The following is a 24,135-nucleotide window of genomic DNA, read 5'->3' on the forward strand; positions in this document are numbered from 1 at the left end:
GTTCGAATAGTGGTATCACTCCACATTTGATGCATTTGGCGCAATGCGAGAAGTATTCATGCAGTCTTGTAGGCGCGTATATGGGCTTTACGCCGACTACTGGTGACTACGCCATTAGATATTCGATGTATTCGATCGTTCCACCCCCGAAAAACGAAATGTTTTGATATCGATAGGTTTACTGCGCTCTTAAAGAGTGGCACAATTTAACGACGAAGTATCGAATGACGTAGCTGCACTCAATCGATTCATTGTAACCTAGGAAAGTCCGACGGACTATATTGTCGCGTTAGCCGCATGAGGATTTGAACACTGGAAAAAAAACACATTGGATCTAGAGTCCAGACTCTTGAAAACATTGACAAGAAAAAATAATCTTGATTCAATCAGATTTATATAAGCTTAAATTAAAAGGAAATCCGCTCAAATTAAGAGGCTGGGATCTTGATTTAAGCTTAAATCCGATTGAATCAAGAGTATTTTTTCTTGTCGATGTTTTTAAGAGTCTGGACTCTAGATCCAATGTGTCTTTTTTTCCAGTGAATGTTGCAAACTTTCCTCACAGAAAACATTTATTTTCGAGGACTGCCGAAACTATTTTTCCTGAAGATTTTCAGACACTTCACATCAAATCACGAACAAAATTCCCTTCATGATTGAGAGAAAAATAAGCCCTAATGTTACCGAAAATCTATCTTGTCTGGGGAAATTTGGCAACGTCTGAAAGTTCATACGGCGTTTTTCAGCACTGCAAAGTAGCGGGCGTCGATGGTCGGACAGAGTGGCCTTTGTTTGATGTTTGTGAAAGAAAGTCCGATAAACAGCCCTTTTAAGCCCGATTGCTGGTCTTTGATCTTTTTTCCTCCGTCTCCTCCACCATGGGCGTGGACGATCGATTATCGATGTTTCCCCATTTGAAGCTATAGTAAAGAATCGATTATTCAAGTATTCGTTGCGAACACCCTGTTATCGATACTTTTCCGTAGGTTTAAGTGACAGATCAATCGATATATCGCAAAGCACGCCACGCCGCTGTCCTCCGCCGATTTCTCCAACTTGCAATCAAGGTAATTTGTACGAACTCTGCGAAATGTGTGCAAGACCGTCGCTAGCGCTTCCGTGCTGAGGGAAAGCGCCGCGAAAACTCTCCGATGCCGCCAAGTTCCTGTCGAAAAAACAGGAATTTCCCAATACACTGAAAACAAATTCTCGGCGTTTCTACCAAGGTCCGTTGGTACCTTTACCATCTCACTTTTTTTACCAATTATTGGTAATTTTACCAAAACAGACTGGTAAGCTTACCTAAAAACCGGTATTTTTACTGTTTTTTTTCAGGTAAGAATACCACTTTTATTGGTAATCAATTCCCGGTAACTTTGCCATTATATCTCGTTAATTCTTCCACAGTCGATAAAAAATATTGGCGTTTTTACCAAGGTCCAGTAAAATCACCGAGAAAGTTCAATAATTTTACCGAGATTTCTTGGTAAAATTACCAATTCCATAAATGTTAATTTCACCAAGAAAAAACTGGGATCAAATAGAACCCTGAATTCTCGGTAATTTTACCATTTTCTTAGTAAATACACCGAGATTTTTTTTCAGTGTACTCTACGTTTTTTATTCAAGCTACAAAAAAGATCAGTGTCCCTCAGAATCTAAGATCCAAAATTAATTCCTGCCGTAGAGGGTTGACGCAATCCAACCCTTTATCGCAAAACACGGTCCACTTTGGCGAGAACTACGTTGCACAATGCCGTCCAACCCTCAACCGCGGAGGTATCGACATTTGCACAGTTGGTACCGCACGAGCACCAAGGCACACAACACTGCGCGGACGCGCAGCATTGCCGCCCCGCACCGAAAACCGAGGCCCGCCGCGAGCACAGCCGCCAGCACCGATGTAATACAGGGGCGACGCGGCAAGGGGTGGCGGTCGGCGCGGCGCCTGCACGCGGGCCGCTAGGCAGACTGCAGTGCATGCTTGGGACCCGAGCGCAGCGCACGGTCCACGGTCTCCACTCCAGTGATGCCCCGCGATCCGGATCGACGGCTCGCGACTTGATCGGCTCTCCCGCATCGCTATACAGAGACCCGGGGAAAATTCCGCGCCTAGTGATCGCCGACACCACTTGTCCCTCGTCCTCGGCCAAGTCGGGGACTCCGCTAACTGGTAGGAACGCATGCGTTTTTTCCGCTTGTAGAGATGTCCCGCGGGCTCAGTGGGTCATCAGTTGCGGCGAGTGCATCAGTTGCATTCTATTTTTTATAGTGTTGTAGAAATGAAAATTGATAAATTCTTTGGTTAAGAGCTGCAGTAAATAAACAAATAAATAAGTAAAAAAAGAATTAATCAATTGCTCAGTGGCTATTGGCTCAGTGGGTCATCAGTTGCATCGAGTGCATCAGTTGCATTCTAATTTTCATAGGGTAAAAAAAATAAAAATTTATATTTTTTTTTAGTTTAGAGCCGTAGTAAATACAAAAGTAAAAAAGTAAAAAAAAGAATTTATCAGTTGCTCAGTGGCTCAGTTGGCAATTGGCTATTGTGGCTCAGTGGCTATTGGCTCAGTGGGTCATCAGTTGCATCGAGTGCATCAGTTGCATTCTATTTTTTATAGTGTTGTAAAAATAAAAATTGATAAATTCTTTGGTTAAGAGCCGCAGTAAATAAAGGAATAAAGAAGTAAAAAAAAGAATTTATCAATTGCTCAGTGGCTCAGTTGGTTTCTGGCTATGTGGCTCAGTGGCTATTGGCTCAATGGGTTATCAGTTGCATCGAGTCCATCAGTTCCATTCTAATTTTCATAGTGTTAAAAAAATAAAAATTAATAAATTCTTTAGTTAAGAGCCGCAGTAAATGAAAAGATAAAGAATTCAGCTACACTTAGATTAAACACTTTGTGGTTGTTAATGGGGGGAAAGTTCGTTGAACGGGGAGGAACTAAGTTCTTTAGAACATGTGAGTGGGTGATGGAGTGAACGGGTTTGTCCTTGAGAGGGGCTTGCCCGGCCAATATCAGAAAATCGCGTCTTGAGAGAAATGCATTTGAAGGTGCATATGTGCAAGCGGTGAAATATTCTAACTAATAAATTCATATTTGGTGCATTCATGTTAGTTGTGTCGAGTCAAATAAGAGTCAACAGTTCATTGAACGAAAAAAAACAGGTGTTTTGAAAAGTAAAGGGTCTAATTGTCGGTTTATAGAGGAGCTTTCCTGGTCCACATCAAAAAATTGCGTCTTGAGAAAATGCATTTGTAAGTGCATATGTGCACGCGGGCTCAGTGGGTCATCAGTTGTATCGAGTTGAAAATGGGGGAAAAGTTCGTTGAATGGGGAGGAACTATAAGTTTGTTGGAACGTGAAGAGTCTAAGTGGTGGGGTGAACAAGTTTGTCCTACAGAGGAGCTTGTCCGGTCAATATCGGAAAATCGCGTCTTGAGAGAAATGCAATCGCAGGTGCATATAAGCATACGGTGCATGTAGATTCATTTGCACGCAATGCTTTTTTAAATAGATCGCATTTTGCAAAAAAGAAATAAGCGCGATTGCATTGTTGTAAACATGTTGCTTCTTCATAATGATCTAATAAATCGTTCAGAATAGCAAATAGCTTTGGCCTCCCAACATAAAATTGTTGATTTCAAAGGAAAATAATTGTGTAAATTTTAATACTGTGCATAAATACATTAAGTATTTTTAAAAGAGGATGTTGAAGACACTGCAATCGCGCTGGTTCTTTTTTGCTAAATGCGATCCAAATTTTCTAACTAATAAATTCATGTTTGCTGCATTCATGTTAGTTGTGTCGCGTCAAACAGGAGACAGTAGTTCATCGAACGAAAAGAAAACAGGTGTTTTGGAAAGCAGAGGGTCTGTTTGTCGGTTTCTAGAGAAGCTTTCCTGGGCCACATAAAAAAATTGCGTCTCGAGAAAATGCATTTCATGATGCATCTAAGCATGCAATGCATTTTAAAAATTCGGGCTAATACTTTCATTCGCTGCGAAAATCATTACTTTGTTTAAAGTTTTGATAACTTGGTTCCTTTACGTCAGTGAAAAAATAGCCGAAGAAATCCAGGTGAAGGAATCAAGTGCGTTGTTGGTCGCGTCTTGAGGAAATGCATACGGAGATGCATTTTGAAAATTCTGGCCAATAAGACCATTTCTCCGATACTCACAATTCGTATACTTTTCCTAACCAAAAATTATATCTACATCTGGACTTTCTGCAATTAGGAACTCCACTTTCTGGCTTATTGGTATAAGCACTTATTATGGTTCATACGTTGTGTCTAAACTGTGCTCGAAATTGTAGTTCCAAATTGCAAAATGTAGTCAATTTCATTGTTGTATAATTCCCTCTCACACATTATATTTTTACAGGGGAACCGGAGGGGATTCTTGGCCGTGAATTTCACTGATTGTCCCTCTAATAATACGCAAAATTCAGTACAATTTTGGACAGAGATTTCTCGGATAAGTTTTGTGAGAGTGTAAAATTGAACTGTTTAAGCCAATTTTGCAGACTTTTAACGTAGTGTAACATTCTTTCGTCAGGGAAAATCCGACCGATATCGGAAAAGCACCATGATCTATTTCATCCATTGTTTATCAATATGTATTCGGTTTCCCAGAGAGTTCTGTAAAGTAGGAGAAAGGATGGCTGCAATTTAGGTGAGACGAGTAGATTTGTCGAGATTTGAACTGGGAAGTAGGAAGAGTCAAAACGCCTTCAATTTCATCAGATAGGCAATCTAGACTTCCCTCGAACACGTACAGTCGCATCAAGGTGCAGGTATCAATTTCACGTCTCAGTCGTCGCCAGGGCCGGATTTAGGTGGTGGCCACATGGGCCGCAGTCCATGGCGGCTAATTTAGGGGGCGGCAAATTTTGCAAAATTGTCAAATGTAGGTATATAAAAAATTGGATTCGGAAAAAAAATACAAACGAGCAAAGGTGATAAAATCTCTCATTTCCTGAGAGTATAGTAATTTCTAATTTTGTCTTCTTTCGGTGATACAAGAGACATCGCCTATAATTAGTCGAGTTAAGAGAGAAACCAAACACGTAAATTGGCCTGGAGCGGTGCGGCGCAGAGAGCAATGATGACGAGGAATTGAGATGAAAAGGAGAAGCCCTCGGCGCGGCGACGGTCGGCATCTAACACATATTAGCGCCTACAAGACTGCATGAATACTTCACGCATTGCGTCAAACACAGTGCGGTCACTTTTGCTTGTAGCGTTGACAGGGCTTTCGCGAAAAATGTGTCCAACACGAGTAAACGCGTCTTATGCACCCTTCTCCTCCGGCAAGTTCACTTGATGGTTTTTATGGATGTTTCAAAATGAATGAGAAGGGGGCGGCAAAATACAGGCCGTCTAAGGGCGGCAAGTATGTGTAAATCCTAAGTACCAGAATGCTTAAATTCGAATCTTACCTATCTACTATCTTGTAGCTCATCGTATATTAAGTTCATCGTAGATAATTTTTAGTGCGCAAATGGTCCCGTGCTATTAAGTGCCCTGAAAATGAGAGACCCATCGCATTAAGGGATGTACCCATTTAAATCGGAAGGAACTATATTTATTCTGACATGAGCCCTAAGATCCATAAGATTATATTCATGCCAGGGCTCAAGTCACAATGGATATAGTTCCTTTTGATTGAAATGCGTTCAAACAGTGACTCTAAGAATGACGTTGACCGAGTGGATGAGGAGATACCAGCGAAAATTTGTATGACCAGCGGACCGATTATTGAAACTGATAGACAAAACGATAGACAAATAAGACATAGGGAGTATAGAGTGATCCTATTGGTTGACATGATTCGTTCTTCAAGACTATAAGAAAGAAAATGATGGACTAACTGTCAGGTTTCTCGTGGGTTGCCGTTAGTTAGTCCATTACCTACCTCCTGTGTCCATTGCCACCACCCGCTTCCACCAATAGGATCCCTCCAAATTCCTTTTGTCGTCTTTGTCTATAGCTTTGTCTATCAATTTCAACAATCGACCCGCAGACAACCCTCAGGGAAAAGATTACCTGGAAGACCGCCCAATAGATGGGTACAGAGCTGCACAATCGTCTGGAGATGATAGAATGTTTTATAGCTGTTCTCGTTTTTATTGACTTGACGAGTCTTTCGTATTTGTTGGTGAGTTTTGCCCGATGTTTTAGGGCTCAACAAATATGGATGTGCTCTAGTCGCTAGTGGAAGAAGAGTAGCCAAGAAGAAGCATCCGTATTTTTTTATTTTTCTTGACTATTTCCGCGCACCCTTCTACTGCATCGTTTTGTTTTATTCCTGTTTCTGTCTTATTTCTTTCCAAGTGATGACTTTTCTATCTCAATATTCTCATACCCCTTCCCTTATTCCTCCAAATAGACCACATTTTACAATTCGGAACTGTAGTGTCGTCTGGTTCATTTTAGGGACAACGTTTTGTCGTTTTCCTCACAAAAGAACGTAACTGCATTTCCATGCAGCCAAATTTTCCCGAGCAAAAAACTTTTTTTCCGGGATGATTTTGGGAATTTCGAACTGAAAATATCACTAAGTTTTCCTCTGATCTCGAGGGAAAATCTTTGCGTTTTACTTCCTATATGTTAACTCAAGATTTTGAATACTTTTTTTTATACCGTGTAGCAGATTATTCTGTAAAAATTTCAAGCTATGAAGTTTACTTGTCTCTCCTCGAAAAAATGAAATAGGAGCGTACATTTTGCAACACCGCAATGGATTTGCGTGGTTTCGCACCTCGGTCATCGAAATGCATCTTACGTCCTTCAACTGCGGAACTTGTCAGTTCATGAGACGAGCAGGAAACGAACGGGGCAGAGGAATTCGCGACGGAACATCCATTGTGACGTCGAGAACAATAAAATGTCGTGTGAAGTTTTCCAACTCTATCAGCCTCCGGAACATGAATAATTTTTCCAGGCAACTTTCGAGCGGTAATTTAATACCCCCACTCGGAAAGTTTACCACCGCACCGGAGAGAATGCATCTTCGGTAAGGGAACTATCGTTTCCGGCCACGGATTATCCTGGGGTGGAATATGAAGGGACGAATATCTCCGGAGCAGCGGCGATTTTTGAAATGTGGCAACACTGTTTTTCTTCCATTTAAATGTATGTAAAACAATCGATTCTTACGGAGGTAGCTTGCCGCACCTAAAATCGATATTTCCAATGGATTTAAATGGAGGAAAAGCGGTGTCGCCAACTTTCAATAATGGAGAAAAGAACGTCGCCGATCAAAGTGACCAAAATCGGCCACTAGGAAGATTCTAAACTAGAAAAAAGTCATATATTTATTCGCCGCTCTCTGATTGGTTCATCAGTTTCAGGCTAATCATGGAGCTCCTAAGTTGGACCAATGTAAACAAACCCGACCCAGAGGGACACGTATTATCGGCTAAGAAATGAATGATAATCATACTCAAAGGTTAATTTTTGGCATAAATACCCATCAAAGTTGGAGTCAGAAGTTGGATGTTGAAAAAATTCCATCACATCCAAAATCACGTCTAGAACTTTGTCGCCATCTCGTTTGTTCACATTGGGCCAAAATAGAAGCGGAGGGGCTGGGGTTTGTTTCCATTGGTCCAACTTTGGGGCTTCATAGCCGACCAATCAGAGAGCGGCACACTTCTTCTGTAGTAAAATTATTGAGATGCACTGGGAAAAAAAACCACATTGGATCTAGAGTCCAGACTCTTGAAAACATTGCCAAGAAAAAACAATCTTGATTCAATCGGATTTTTGCTTGAATCAAAACGAAATCCGCTTAAATTAAGAGGCTTGGTTCTTGATTTAAGCTAGATTCTGATTAAATCAAGAGTACTTTTTCTTGTCGATGTTTTTAAGAGTCTGGACTCTAGATCCAATGTGTTTTTTTTCCCCAGTGTGCGCACCGTAGCGAACGCGCAATGCGTGAAGTATTTCTGCAGTCTTGTAGGCGCTAATATGCATCCGAGGCTCGCGCCGACCGTGCTGTGTTTGGCGCGATTAGTTAAACTCGCGGAGTCAGCGTTTTTCAACTTGTTAGCATCATTTAGTTTTTTACGCGCTCTGTATGAATTACTGTCATTCCTGTGTGGCAATACTCTCCCGTATACAGGTACTCTTGTTTTCACAAGGTTTCAAACGCTATCGCCGATAACGTGTAAAATGCCGAAAGTGATAAAACTAGAATATCAGCGGCGGAGATAAATCGTGGCGTGCACGAGCCGCAACCAGGTGGATTTTACAAATCATAAATTCCCGGACAATCCGACCCGGAAATCGGGAAGTTTCTGCGGACCGCCAAGCGTCCCTTCCTCGCGATGCGGGATGAATGCAAAACAAACCGATCGGGCACAGGATCAAGCGGGGATCACGGGGCGCGGACGAAGGCATTGTTTAGATATCCCTACGGTATGGCGCAGCAGGGACAACGCTAAGACAAATTCCATTGTCCGATTCCATTGTTCCTGTCGATGGTCGCCTCTTTGGACGACCCGAGCGCGTTTATGCAGGGAGCGTAGTCGAAAGTTTGCGATTTTCAGTTTTCAGCGATTTTGAACGCTTGGCTACCGATGCTGCCATGCTAAGAAAAAACGCCGTACGTGCCTTCAAACGTTGCCAAATTTCCTCTGATAAAGTCACATTCTTTGGGAGGGGGAGGCGGGGAGTCAATTTCTGGGGAAAAGAGCCCCCCCCCCCCACCCCTAATTCCGCTCATGAAACTCAGAGAGCTTTGCACAGCTTGAGTGTTAATTTCAGAGATAACCAGAGGCACCATTTTCTTCCTTGCAAAATTTTACGGTCAAACTATGATTACTTCAATCTGCCAAAACCCTGGGGGATGTAGTAGTGATATAAAACATTTGAAAAATACTAACTGTGCACTGAAAAGTTTGGCCAACTGAATTACCAATTATGTATCAGTCAATAACATCACTAGAGGCTGAAATCCAAAAGAAGTTAGGTCCTGGGTGATTATACAAGTAAATATGGAGGCAAAAATTCGTCAGACTATTTTTTTCGCAATTTAATATAAAATATCTGACAATTTTTAGGAAAAATATACATAAATTTCGCCAAAAAGACGTGTTTTATCCGGGGAAATTTGGCAACTTTCGTATGTTCATATAGCGTTTTTCCTTAGTGCGGCAGAATGGGAGCGTAACCGAAGTTTGCGATTTTAAGTTTTTAGCGATTTTGAACGCTTGGGTACCTATGCTGCCGTGCTAAGGAAGAGCGCCGTATGAACATTCTAGAGTTGCCAAATTTCCTTCAATAAAATGTTTATTTTTGAGGAAAGTTATGAATATTTTCCATTGAAATTTACAGGAACGTTAGGTAAACTTGCGAGCAAAATTATCTGAAAAATCGGGAGGAAAATATTCATAAGTTTACCGTGAAATTCGCGTTTTATCAAAGAAAATTAGGCGACGCCTGAAGGCAACGCGTTTTTCCTCAGCACGGCAGTATTTTGTACAAACTGATTGCGGAATATGCACGAGTCGTAAGACAGTAAGTTGGAATTTTTTAGCCAACGTGCGTTAACAATCAGCATGAAGCTGAAAAGCTCAATACAGAGGGAAAAAGCTCATATGAGCAGAATTTTCCCTCAAAAAGACACTCTGTTCGGTGCAACACTAGTAACAACCATTCAGGATGGCATCTGCAGACCGAACTAAGCAACAATTAAGGCCGAAACGCGTCTGCAGTTGCCTTCCTGGATGGTTGTTACTAGTGTTGCACCGAACAGAGTGTCTCTTTGAGGGAAAATTCTGCTCATATGAGCTTTTTCCTTCTGTATTGAGCTTTTCAGCTTTTTGATGCTTTTTAACGCAAAGAATTTTAACATACTCTCTTACATTCTCCTTGGCAGAAACAAATATCAGAATACCGAAATTCGTACCTTGCTCCATTGCACTGTACGTGGTAAAAGAGAATTTCTCGAGTCAGTTCTGTGGACTGCCGTGCTAAGGAAGAGCGCCGTATGAACATTCGAGAGTTGCCAAATTTCCTTCGATAAAATGTTTATTTTTTAGGAATGTCATCGATATTTTTCCTTGAAATTTTCAGGAGCTTTAGGTGAGATTGAGATCAAAATTATCTGTAAAATTAGAAGGAAAGTATTCATAAGTGCACCAGGAAATTTGTGTTTCATCGAGGGAAATTTGGCAACGCCTGAAGGTTCATTCGGCGTTTTTCCTTAGCACGGCCAGTGTCGATCCGGAGGACGAGTGACCTCTTCACCCCAGTAAACAATTGTTCGAAGTGTCCGCTATAATTTATGTCCACCTCACTCCAAAGTAGCTTGTTCAGCTTTTCTCGGCCGCGCCGCATCTTGTCGCAAACGGGAACCCCACACATGCGTATAAAATACGTCCCCTCTGGTGCAGTGTACCTACTTCAATATCGAGCAGTTTTATGGAATAGTTTCAGCACAGACTAGAAGATAGAGGGGGCGGCGGCGGCGGCGGCGGGCGGGGCGGGGGGGGGAGGCATGCGGCCCCACGCGACAAATTTATGGCTCAATAGGGCACGACTGAAACGCTGGCATCCGTCCCAAAATATGTGACGGAGCGATAGTCCGTAACTCTGATCCGCGGAATAGCCGCCGGGAGGTTCGAATTCAATTCGCGAGGAATGGGAGCCTGTCAACTCCGTGGAATCATCGGGCGTAGATTTGCATTTTGATAGCCTAATTTCGAAAAATCGTACGAATCGTACCGTGAGGTTGCGTTGTCACCCCCTATTCGGCCAGAGAGGAATGCCTAGCGTCACTTTGTCCGTTGAATCGTGCAGGTTCCTCGGGGGAGGGTGAATTGGAGCGGGGGAAAACGTCAAAAGATTTGACAGTAAGTTGGAATTTTCTAGCCAACATGCGTTAAAAATCAGCATAAAGCTGAAAATCTCAATACAGGGGGAAAAATCTAATATGAGCACAATTTTTTCTCAGAGAGATACGCTGTTTGGTAGAAATTTGAATAATGACAGAAAAAAAGTAAGATCGGTTTAAAAGTTAAGAAAAAATGTAAAAACAAATGCAAAAAATAATGGGTTTCTGCAGCTGGTGCTTTTGGATGTAGGTTACATCATACCGAACTCCTGACATAAATGTTCCATAATTTTTACATAGTGAGTAGATCATAGGGTGATTTATTGCGTATTTTTGGAGCCGAAAGCTTGGAAAAACCAGCTTTTTAAAAGTCCAAAGACTTGAAGGAATTTTAAAGTCGCCCGAATGGCGGGAAAATGATTACTATGAAGTACTGCGACAGTCAAATCGCTATTTCCTCTCGTTTTTCACTGATGTTTGTTCAAATAAAACGTATTTAAAAGTTGAATTGTTGCTTATTCACTTCAGGTAGACATACGGGTCGTAAGACAGTAATTTTCTAGTCAACGTTCGATAAAAATCAGCATAAAGCTGAAAAGCTCATATTACAGAGGGAAATTTCGACTCATGTGAGCTTTTTCCTTCTGTAATATGAGATTTTCAGCTTTATGCTGATTTTTATCATACGTTGACTAAAAAATTTCAACATACTGTCTTACGACCCTTGCGGCGTGCGTATACCTGAGGTGAATAAGCAACAATTCCACTTTTAAATACGTTTTATTTTAAAAAACATCAGTGAAAAACGAGAGGAAATAGCGATTTGACTGTCGCAGTACTTCACAGTAATCATTTTCCCGCCGTTCGGGCGACTTTAAAATCCCTTCAAGTCTTTGGACTTTTTAAAAGCTGGTTTTTCCAAGCTTTTGACTCCAAAAATACGCAATAAATCACCCTATGATCTACTCACTATGTAAAAATTATGCCATTATTTATGCCAGGAGTTCGGTATGATGTAACCTACATCCAAAATTACCAGCTGCAGAAACCCACTATTTTTTTGCATTTGCTTTTAAATGTTATTTCTTAACTTTTAAACCGATCTTATTTTTTTCCTGCCATTATTCAAATTTCTTCCACCAAATCACCTCGGATGTTAGTACAGCAACTTTTTTTCGGTGTGTATTTGGAGATCATTTTAAAGAACTCTTTTTAGGTCAATATTGGAATCCTCCCTTAAATGTTGATTAACATACCCCCACGATCCTAGCAATAACCACGGATGAATTATTAGTCTTCGTACATGCAGACTTCATTTAGGAAACAATCATAATTGATAACTCTTTTAATTAAGTATTTCGCTCGCAAATGCACTCATTAATTTTCGCAAATTACCGCGATTCATGCTTTGCTAATGACCGGCGAATTTTGAAACGCAGGCTCCTTTGTTACAAAGCGTTTATTATTAAGCAGAACCTTAAAATACTCACCTATTGTTGCCTGTTCGTTTAAGAAATTTCATAGTTCTTCGAAAAGAGGATTGATGGTTTTAGAAGTAAATACATCTCCGGACTTGGTATATTTTAATGTGATAAGCAATGTATAATGTTTTTTCTTTTTTTTGTCTCATCTCTTGGCAGAAATCACAGCGGAGGAAAAAATATTTTCCTTGTAGAACAAGGCTGAAAATATTTTCTTCAAGACTAATAATTGGACCGCGTTAAACAGAAAGGAACCGATCCACATTAGCCATTGCCAAATTTAATTTGGCAATTACATTTTTGACATGAAAACGGCTGTGCGGATTTTCTTGGAAATTTTAAGTGAATTGTCTCCATAGTACGAAGCAAATGCCTTAAAATTTTCAGATGAATCCGAACAAATGTTTTCTTGTAAAAAATTAAATTGCCCAGTTAAATCTGGCGTTTTTGCTTTACAGAATTTTTCCGATTTGCTTCACGGCTGATCCTAAGGCCGAAATACCCAATAAAACGTGTGGGTTTCACCGTTTTTTTAAAGTATTAAGCAAAAAATACAGGAAGGAATAAAGGTCATCCCGTTGAAAATCGTCTCACAACCTAAGATCTGCCTCACGATTGCCGCGACCCCAGAATTGTGAGGTCAGGCATTTCCCGCACCCCTGGAAATTTCAATAATTAATAAGGAGGAAAAAGAGGCAATAAAGTCATTATACCTTTTATACCACAGCAATCAAGATTGCCATATTTCCATCCTCTGATCTCCGTAGACACCCTAGCCGGCGCAGTTGTACATCACGACTTCCTTGTAAATAATAACTCGTTTAGTTTTTGAGGTTGAAATATGTCTTCAGCCCAAGTAGGCATAAATCAAAGAACCTTTGGGATTAATTTATATCTTACCCCATATTTTGATGTACAGTAGTGGGACGGTTTATTACTCGCAACGCGCTCGGCACAATAGATCATTTGAAGTTAGTATGAATTATTCGAATCGCGCATTCCCCATTGTACATTTCGTCTCTCCTCTAACGTAAAAGCGTATCTCAGTTCCCACGTGAGGCCTGTTGTCAATATTACTCAATACTTTCTACGGCTCATATGGAACTTGAGATGCACCCTTAAAGTGCTGAATGGGGCTGTTGCAAACTTTTGCTGGAGCAAAAAGAAGAGTTGTTTCTTGTAGAAAATGTCTCAAAAATCACGACCCAAGTAGCATTTTTCAACAGAAAAATCGCGATTTATTGCGATTGATATCCCCTCCATTTTGGCCTCAGCTTGAGAGCTTTTTTTGAGCTTTGGAGTTGATTTCAGAGAAAACCAGTGGCACCATCGTGTTTCTCGCAAACTTTTACATAAGAATCAACAGTCAAATCGCAAATTCCTCACATATGCAACATCTCCAGTTGCCGATGCACTCATTGTGATTTCTGAGACATTTTCTATAAGAGACAATTCTTATTTGTTTGCAAGAGTTGTCGTGTGTTTGCAAGAGGCCGATTAGAGGGGTTTTATCAGAATTAGGCTAACTACTTCGAATGTCCCCACATCTCCTCTTATCCTCCTTTACTCGAGAACAGTTGAAAATTCTTTGTTTAAGTTTTTGTGCAGTCACTCTGTGATTCAACGAAAATTCCCTATATTTCTGATGTAAAGGATTCATTCGTCAAGGAACCGAACAATAGATTGTAGGGTGAAACTTTGAAACGCTGCACTACGGTTGAATCCCACTCTTTATTACTCATACGAGAGTTTAATCGTTCAATAAAATGAGATCTATGTGCGTTAAACCTCGGTCGGATCATACAAACTCAAATTACCGGAACTAATTTTTGGGAGACCTCCTTTTTTTATCAATAGCAAAGTCATATAGCTATGGTTACTTTTATTACCCTCTTGTTTGCTCTCCCAAAGTACACCACTGAAAAGTACAAAAAAAACCACCGTCATACATTGTTTCCCCGTATTTTATTGGTATGTGCAAATGTTTAAAACAGCATTTTACTTCGTGTTAACTTCAACACGTTTTATGAGTGTAAACTGTCAAATTAAGCTTGTCGAAGTGACATTCGCACTAGCCGAACTTTCTCTTATCCGAACCGACCAACCGGCACAGTAGTTCAGATAATTTGAGGTTTAGTTTATCTAAAAGATGCACGATTAGCAATGCTAAGAAAAATTATAAAATCGCAATATATTTCAATGAAAGGACCCCTTACGATGGACTCCTACAGAAAGTACGAAGTTAAGCATCCTGATACATGTTTCTGAACTAAAATCTAACTGAAAATACGATTCGTTCAACGAAAAGTACTGAAACGAACCCCTTACCAAGATATTTAATGTTTCTTGACCCTTGAATTCAATCCTCCCGCTCATAAAAACACAATAGTCCACGTGCTTCAGATTGCAAACGACGATATGAAAATATGGCAATCTTACTCTTGACGCTTCGGCTGAGCTATAGTAAATTGTTTACACTTTGAAAAATAAAGCGTAGGAAATGAACAAGGTTTGATTGAGAAGGCTGCCAAAACCGTTGTAGTGCGCAATTTGACTCTCGTAAAGAATTGTGTATTTTGTGAACGGGCAATTCAAATTTCCCGTGACCAATGTAAGAGTGGCAGCTTCCCTTTTTGGCGCAAATTACCCTTTTTGGCGCGCCGAAGTAGCCCTTTTCGGCTTGCGTCTACAGCGACCCTCCTAACCCTTTTCGGCTCACGCCCAATGTCGCACAAATGAGCTTGATAGTTGAAAGCTACAACAAAATATGAACATACCTTTTTTTAGTGGCACAAAGCGATGTCCCACGCTCCGCAAGAATTGCAGTTGAGAAATGGTGCCAGAAGAATACCGCTAGCTCATACCGCTGCAAAACGTAGGCCTCTTTTTCCACATTTTCATTTTGTCTCAGCGCTAGTTTCTTTTGGGTAGCTGCTTGTATTTTCAGGCTACAGGCCGAACCGTCCTACATTCCTGAGCCGAAACTTACCTTTATAATTTTCATCATGAAATTTCGCCCGAGCCTAAAATGCCCGTTTTTCGGGACTTTCTGGCACAGGCCGCGCCGGAAAGGGTTACGGCCGTAAAATTAAAACGCTAATATCTTAGTTAGGAGTTGATTCCGGTCATTTTTAATGCGAAAATTGTGTTCTTAATGAAATTCTGGTTAAGAAACTTGCATCAAAATGCTTAAATTCGTACCTTGTCTAGTGGTCCATTGGAAACCAAAGGTTCAATCAGCCGACTATGCAAAATGACTGTCAAGACGCACGTATGGTGATATTGCAACTTCGCTTTGAATTTACACCGTGTGTTGAAGGCGTTCCTCTTTATTCTTACAGTTGCTCATTAGAATTTAGGCAACATACACAGAAATCCGACGCGAGTCAATATTTTTGGACTAACGCTCTCTTCTTGTGCCGTGGTATCTTGATTTATTTTGTGAGGAAAGCTCCGTACTCTTAAAAGATGCCTTTGATTCTTAATTGGAGCGCCTTCAATTTCGTATGATATTGTGAAACACATCTGTTATGAAATAGTTGCTTGAGGCACCGCGCCGCGCGCCGTGGCACGCTAGGGCGCCGGCGCGGCGGGCAGCCGGTCAGCGCCTACAAACCTAAGTGGATACTTCAAGCATTGCGTATTGCGTCCAGTCAGCGCCTACAAACCTAAGTGGATACTTCAAGCATTGCGCAATGCGTGGAAGTAGCCCTTAGGTTTGTAAGCGGCAGTGCGCGCTCCGCGCTGGCATAACAGTAGGCCGCGCCGGCCTTTCCGCTGTGTTAGGCTCTAATATTTAAAATCATGGGATCATCGTTTTTCAACTCATGATTTTGAAATGTTTACACACTCTGCATGGACTATTCTCATTTTAAGTAATGAAAATATTTATTAAAGGAAAATATAATGTGTATTTTGTAAATATTAAGGTGGTTCTGTGTCAAATTTTATGACTTTTAAAGCATGTGCTTTTACTGTGCTGCAACGCGGTGTACGCGCAACCAAACGCTCACATTGGACGTATTTGACTCTGAAAGATCGACTTACAAATAGGTTAAAACTGAAGATTGCATGCTTATTGGTTTCGTTCTCTCTCTGTTTTTCATTTTTGTATAGTTTCTCTCAACACAACTACGGCTCATTGAGATTAATATCGATGTCATCGCTTGGGAAGGGTTTCACAAATATTTGCCACGTTTTTAAAGTGTAAACGTTTTTAATATAAAGTAATATTTTCATTTAAAAAATAATGAAAATACGTGGTACATTTTATATCGAAAATGTTAAGGTTAGGAATAAAACCAAATACTCACCAATGACAATTTGAAAAGGTGAATCAAAAGAAGAAAGTAACATTCCATTTAGAGTTACCATAACAATACCTCATTCTCTCTCAATTTTCTCATTTCGATATTTTCAGTGTAATGGACCACTAGACAAGGTACGAATTTCAGCATTCTAATTCATGTTTCTTCGCCAAAATTTCACGTAAAACACGATGCGCTAAACGAAAATTACCGAAATCAACTCCCTCCGAAGATATTTAATGATTCTTGGTGCGTGAATTGAAACCAGCCGCTCATGAAAACTCAATGCTCCACGTGATTCACATCGCGCGCTAAACGTTATCATGAACGCCTCTGCGATTAAAAAATCTGGCAACCTCAATCTTGACGCTTTTGCTCAGCTGTAGAAAATTAATTATAGTTTGAAAAACACATGGTGGGAAATGAACATTGCTCGATTGAGAAGCTTGCTGAAACCGTTGTAGTGCGCGATTTGACTCACTTAGAGCTTTGAGTTTCTTGTGAGCGGGCAGTTCAAATTCCTCGTAACCAATGTGAAATATAAATGTTAATATCTCCGTTAGGAATTGGTTTCAGTCATTCTCGTTATGAGAATCGTGTTCTATGTGAAATTCTGGTTAAGAACCATGTATCAGAATCCTTTAATTCGTTGCATGTCTAGTGGTCAATTGGATTGCATTTTGCAAAAAGGAACCACTAGCATTACAATGATGCTAAGATTGTGCAACTTCATCCTTTACAATAAAATTACGGTAATCATGAAAAACTATGAAATTTAGATGGTCATTTTGGCCTTAAATGTACAGTTTTTAGCGAGTAAAATAGAAACTATTAATGGATATTTGGGGTTTTCCTCCAAGACAAAAGAAGCTGCACAATCATAGCAACATTGCAATGCTAGTGGTTCCTTTTTGCAAAATGCAATCCAATTAATTCCCTGAGCTACGTGGGCAAAAGCTATTTTTATTTTCAATGTGGCAACTTTAGAACCACCCAAGACCGTGTATATTCTTTTGTTTAGCCCTATCCTGTTGCCTCGATTCTTTTTTCGGCTTAGAAAAGGGTTGTGCGGAGGGCGCGAGGCGTAGCAGGAGAAAGGAAAATGAATATTAATGAATAAAATATCTCCGCTGGAGTTCGCGAAACTTCAAACGTTCGCTTTCAGTTACGATACACTTCACGCGCGTAAAATTTCGTTAGTCTTAATTACGAGGAAACTAATGGAAACGGACCGAATTCTCGCGAGGAAACTGCAGAGCACCGTTTCTTTTAATCATAATGGGAACAAATCTTTTGTGCTCGACAAGCGGAGACGCATCAGGGGGGGTCAAGGAGGGGTACCCTATTGTCTATTCTTAAGGGTTGCTTTATTCTCGTTCGTAGAAATAGTAAGAAATTAAAAGGGTTGATCTTTCCGAATAAAATTTATCTTTACGGTTCAAATAAATTCGCATTTAAATCAAGGAGATATGAGGGATTTCTCTCATTTACTAGTAAGATGAGCCTTTAGATAAAGTACGTAGTAAAGCACCTCCTAACATGTTTCTCTTCCAAAAGTTTCTGAAGAAAACGAATCGTACAACGAGAAATCTGACAAAAAAAATTCGTGAACAATAAATAAAAAGGTTAATATTCAATATTACCCAAATGGAAAAATTGCAATCGACGTAATTTATTTATAATATAACTTCCATTTTATCAGTGTTAATAATCCGAACCAGAAAATGGAGTAACAAAAATAACCTCATAATCTCACGTACAACTATTTCTACTCCTGTGTTGCTAAAGAAGTGTCCTAATTAATTGAAGGCGATTTTCCTGATTGTGAGTGACTCCTAGAGTAGCGCACACTTTATTTCGTCGAAACTGATAATTAAGAGCATAATGTACAAGTGAGAACCCAACATTCAACTATTCCGACTCCTATGTTATTAAAGAAGTATCTTAATTGAAAGAGTGCGTCAGATCATGGGAGTCGAAAATGGCATCATATTCGACGTCATGACCAGACAGCTTGTCTGGTGTGGTCATGTCAATAGAATGACGGAAGAAAGGCTGCCAAAGAAGTTGCTTGATTGGTTTCCTCCTGGAAGGAGACGAAGAGGACGCCCAGTGAAAGGGTGGCGACAGGGGGCTTAGAAGAAATGAGGATTTGCCAACTCCTTGAAGGGCTTTGGGAGGATAGGGGACTTTGGCGGCTAGGAGTCGCAGAGCGCCAGAGAGCGCTATAAAAGTGGCTTTTTACATACATCTCAATTAATGGAAGGCGATTTTTCTTATTGTAAGTGACTCTCAGAGCAGCGTTCACATTATTTCATGCACTCTGATAATTGTCAGCATAATGTGTGATTGAGAGCCGAGAGTCCAACACTCAACTTGTTCGACTCTCGTGTTGCTAAAATAGTATCCTACTTAATTGAAGGCGATTTATCCGAGCGACTCCCGGAGCAACACACCCTACACTCCAGCTCTTTGCGACACACAAACGCAACATGCACTTGTCTTCTCAAGGGTCATTGGGCACTTGGCCTCACCAAATTCCCTCGTCAATGACCTGTTTTTCGTTATCCCCGCACAAGACGTTCCCGTCGCTTTTTAGAACTTACTCAATCCACAACTCGTTCTAGCAGCCTCTCTTCCGACACAGTCTACACACGTCCATACCCAACCAATCATCCGGACATGATGCCGTGCACGATGCTACTTTCAATTTTCATCACCTCCCGAATTCTTTCAACACGGACTCCGTTTTTCTTCGAGGTGTCGGCAGACCGCCGCGCGCCGCGCCGCCCAAAATCCATTTCAATTGCCTTCAATTTATCTTGTGTTCGCTTCGTCAAAGACCGTACTTCACGACCACAGATCACGATACTTTCAGCGATGGAGTCATAAATTCTTCGCTCATTTTCTTCAGAAATTCTCAGATCCCGAAGGATCCTTCTCAGCATTGCTGCTCTCTGGAAGTTCCTATCTTTAATCATTCGATGCAACTTTCCATTCCGAGGCACCTTAACACTCTGCCATGCTAAGGAAAAACACCGTATGAACCTTCAGGCGTTGCCAAATTTCGTTCGATAAAACGTGAATTTCCTGGTAAACTTAAAAATATTTTTCTTCTAATTTTTAAAATAATTTTGTTCGTAGTTTCATCGAAAGCTCCTAAAAATCTCAAAGAAAAGATATTCATAACTTTCCTCAAAATAAACATTTTATCGAGGGAAATTTGGCAACTCTCGAATATTCATACGGCGTTCTTCCTTAACACGGCAGCACTGCGCAGTGGCAAGGCGTGAATGATCGATGATCGATATTTTCCCGTTTGAAGCCATGGTAAAGAATCGATATTAAGGTTTTCGTTGCGAAAACCCTGTATATCGATCCTTTGCCATAGGTTTAAATGGTGGATCAGTCGATGTATCGCAAAACACGCCACGCCACTAACACCGAGAAACTCAAAATCTCTGCAGTCATTTTTGAAGAAAGTTACGAATATTTTTCTTCAAAATTTTCAGGTTTTTTAGATCGAATTACAAACGAAATCCTCTGAAAAATCGAGGGAGAAATATTCACGAATGCCCTGAAGATCGTGATTTGTCGCAACCTTCGTCCCAAAAGCTGTTCGAGCGGTCGGTCCGAAACGTATCTAGGACAGGGAATAACCGCAAATTATCAGGGAATGAAAAACTTCACGGAAAAATAAGGGACTCTGTTACAGAAACGGAGAATCTCTCCGTCTATCGCTTGTAGACCACTTCATTTTTAAATTTTGCGAAAATTTAAAGAGGCTAATGTTATCAAGGTTGATGTCATTGCATCAAAGCTGCCATTTTTGACCTCTTGAATGACATGTTTGAATCTTCAAATCATCATAATAATCGAGAAGCTTTCGTTGACCGGACAATGTAAACATCACGAACGCTCTCGGCATAAAAAGTTACATTTTCACCGAAAGATCGGCTTGAAGACGAATAAAATAGATATTCATCTCTGGAATTCCAGGGAATCATTCGTAGCCTTCCAGCCTAAGTATCGCAAGCGCCATGCGACGTTTAAAAATTTCCGCCGCCATTGTATTTTTTTTTTAAATATAAATTATCGGTTATACCTATTTGACAATTTCACTGAATTTTATCGGCAGCACGAAGAAAATTCAGTGAAATTTTCGGACAGCTTCGTTGAACAATTTACGTCTCATGGCGCTTGTGATACTTTGGCCGAAGGTGACGATATTATCATAGTCTTTTCCCAAAACTTCTCAGGGAAGTGGAAGAAAACCTCACGTTTTCATCCCGGAATGAGCTTCTGGAAGACACGGGGCGAGCATGGTCAAGAATGGAGATGTTGCATCTGTGAGGAATTTGCGATTTGACTGTTGATTCTTACGTAAAAGTTCACGAGAAACTCGATGGTGCTACTGCACGGAAAAAAAAGAATTGCTGATTCAGCAATTCAATTGCAGTGAGTGCAATGTTTCAACGCAGATTTTACAACAAAAAAAATGCTACTTTAACCACATTGTAAACTAATTTAATCACGGGGGTGGTTAAAGTAGCATTTTTAATGCTACTTTACCACATGGTAAACTAATTTAACCACGGGGGTAGTTAAAGTAGCATTTTTTTGTTGTAAAATCTGCGTTGAAACATTGCACTCACTGTTTTTAGCAATTGAATTGCTGAATCAGCAATCCTTTTTTTTCCGTGTGGTTTGCTCTGAAATCAACTCCTAAGCTCAAAAAAAGCTCTCAAGTTGATGCCAAAATGGAGGAGATATCCCATCCTACCCTGAGAGTTCGCCTCTACATCAAGACAAACTCTCCATGCAAAGATAGGGAGCAAATACATCGACAGGGCTGCCACTTTATCTGGGGACTCTAAAACTGAAAACACGGCAACCCTGCCAATGTATTTGCTCCCTATCTTTGCATGGAGAGTTTGTCTTGACGTAGATGTGGACTCTCAGGATAGCGTGGTATATCTCCTCCATTTTTGCCTGAATTTAAGAGCTTTTTTTGAGCTTGGGAGTTGATTTCAGAGAAAACCAGTGGCACCATCGTGTTACGTTTTACATATGAAGCGATAGTCGAATCGCAAATTTCTCACACATGCAACATCTCCATTGGGCGTATTTATGCTAAAAGGAACTATGTCACGCGCAATTCCTATGCACATAGGTCCTTTTAGCACAAATACGTCCAATTCTATAGACTATGACCCTAAAAAGGCCGTACTCGCGTTTCACTTTTATTTCATGACCAGTTGATGTCGCTACGTTCGTCGGGCGTCGCGATGCAACTAAGAAGTGCCTCATTATTTTTCAAGAGTCGGTGAAGTGGCAACGCTGTTGTTTAACGAGGAGATGAAGTGCGGACCGACACCGAGAGAGAACATAACAACGCAAGGGCCGAAGTACCTTGAACCGCGTCGCCGTAAACCTACGCAGAATCAAGGAAGCGTGGTTTAAGTTGTTATTCCCTCCCTCATTTCAAGTGAGGCGCATAAAAAGGAGGAGGAAGTGGTATGGATGATTAGGTTAAGTCACAGAGTAAGACGGGGGTGGGGGGTTGCGAACATGTTGAGAGAGCACACTCGAGTACTTTTCGTTTTAATTACTCGGTGTGGAGTTACAGTTACACCGGCGGCACACAGTGGAATGAATCACGGGGAGAGGTCAGACATGTAATTTCTGCGGGCTGATTATTGAAATTGATGGACAAAGCAATAGACAAAGAAGACAAAAAGGATAAGGATGGAGCCTATTGGTAGAAGCGGGTGGTTGCAATGGACAAAGGAGGTGAGTATAACTAACGGCAACCCACGAGAGACCCGATAGTTAGTCCATCATTTACCCCCTTAGTCTATAGGGACCACCCATTTCTACCAATAAGATCGCTCTATACTCCTTATGTCTTCTTTGTCTATAGCTTTGTCTATAAATTTCAATAATCAGCCCGCTGACCTGAACTGCGAATGTCTATGTATATTTTGAATTTTAAGAGGTGCCTCTGTGAGCTGATTATTTTGAATTTGAGAGACAAAGCGATAGGCAAAGAAGACAAACTGACAACGGTCACTTGTTGGGCTTAGAGTTAAACAAATTGGTCAGTGAATTGCAATTTGTATCATCATTTTTTACTCATAAGAATAAAAAATCTATCACGAAAAACCCTTCTCCTTAGATTAATCAATGGACTTTTGAAGCAACGTCTACATGTTGAGGCAATCAATATTGATAATCTCACCTGTTTGATGTATCGAGTACGATCCATTAACGAAGGTGTCTTATTTTCAAGTCTCTACGTCTTATCCGACTTCTCCTATTGGTTCGATCCTCTGTGCGTCTGAGCCGTATGGTGCACCTCACGAGAAAATGTTCCCTCCAAACTTTCCGGAAGGTATGAGTTCGGGTAGTGCCATAAAAAGCGAGGAGCTGTTGTGTGGCGCGCGACTTCAAAAAGTACTTCTACGGAAGGTGGCAGTTTTAGGGTTCGCACCGCCTCGTGCCGAGGATTAAACAAATTAAATTATTTCCGAGTAGATATTGTAGTGACCTGGATAGCTCTGCTGCCTTAAGGAAAAACACCGTATGAGCCTTCAGATGTTGCCAAATTTTCTTTGATAAATCACAAATTTAGGAAAAAAATTTGTCAATATTCAGGGATGCCACAGTCAGGGTATATCGGGAATTGTTAGGGAATTTTAAAAAGTCAGGTAAAACCTGCAAATGTCAGGGAAAAAGACGAAAATGTCAGGAAAAAATCGGTAAGTCACCTTTATTTGCTTTCTCGAGTGGGTTCGACGACAGGGAAGTCAGGGGAACGTCAGGGAATCCAATATTCTAAATTCTGCGGCAACCTCGCATATTTTTCCTCTGATTTTTCAGAGAATTTTGTTCGTAATTTGATCTTAAATGTTGTAAAATTTCAGGAAAAAATGTGCATACCTTTCCTGAAAAATATATGTTTTAACCCTGAAAATTTGACAACTCTCGAATGTTCATACGCCGTTCTTCTTGAGGATGGCAGAGGTGGAAACGTTAAGAAATTCGAGGGGGAAGCTGGATGATTTCTGCGCAGTGTTGCTCGGGATAAAATCAAGCAGCGGCGTGGCGTGCTTTTCGATATATCGATCGATCTGTCATTTAAACCTATGGAAAAAGATCGATACACAGGGTGTTCATAACGAACACCTTACTGATCGATTCTTTACCATAGCTTCAAATGGGTAAATATCGATAAAAATCGATCATTCACACTTCGTTACTGCACTGCGCAGTGTTTCTCGGGAGAGTTTCACTAAGTGTTATCATCTGTTACCAAATTTAATGGCACGATTTATTTTGGTGCACGGGAACAGCTGTTCCGATTCTTTAAAAAAGTTAATAAGGGAATTTGCTTGGTTTCACAGCAGAAACTCTCTGAAATTTTCAGTGACGTCAGCTGCCATTAAATTTCATCGGGCAATCGGACGGTTTAACCGGATTCAGCCTAACTGCATTTCA

General features: G+C 40.7%; 1 protein-coding gene across 2 annotated transcripts in view; it reads left to right on the forward strand.

Annotated features, from left to right (window-relative positions):
- The first annotated feature begins 1,961 nt into the window (after positions 1-1,961).
- jus (EB domain-containing julius seizure protein) overlaps positions 1,962-24,135 on the forward strand; it is a 283,708-nt gene continuing 261,534 nt past the window's right edge. The window contains exon 1 of one of the 2 annotated variants that reach the window (XR_002009308.2): positions 1,962-2,173. The gene's annotated coding sequence lies outside the window, so the exon portion shown is untranslated. The remainder of the gene's footprint in view (positions 2,174-24,135) is intronic. The other variant, XM_019050027.2, reaches the window with a different exon arrangement.

This window comes from Bemisia tabaci, chromosome 9, assembly GCF_918797505.1.
Source record: "Bemisia tabaci chromosome 9, PGI_BMITA_v3".
Classification (NCBI taxonomy): domain Eukaryota; kingdom Metazoa; phylum Arthropoda; class Insecta; order Hemiptera; family Aleyrodidae; genus Bemisia; species Bemisia tabaci.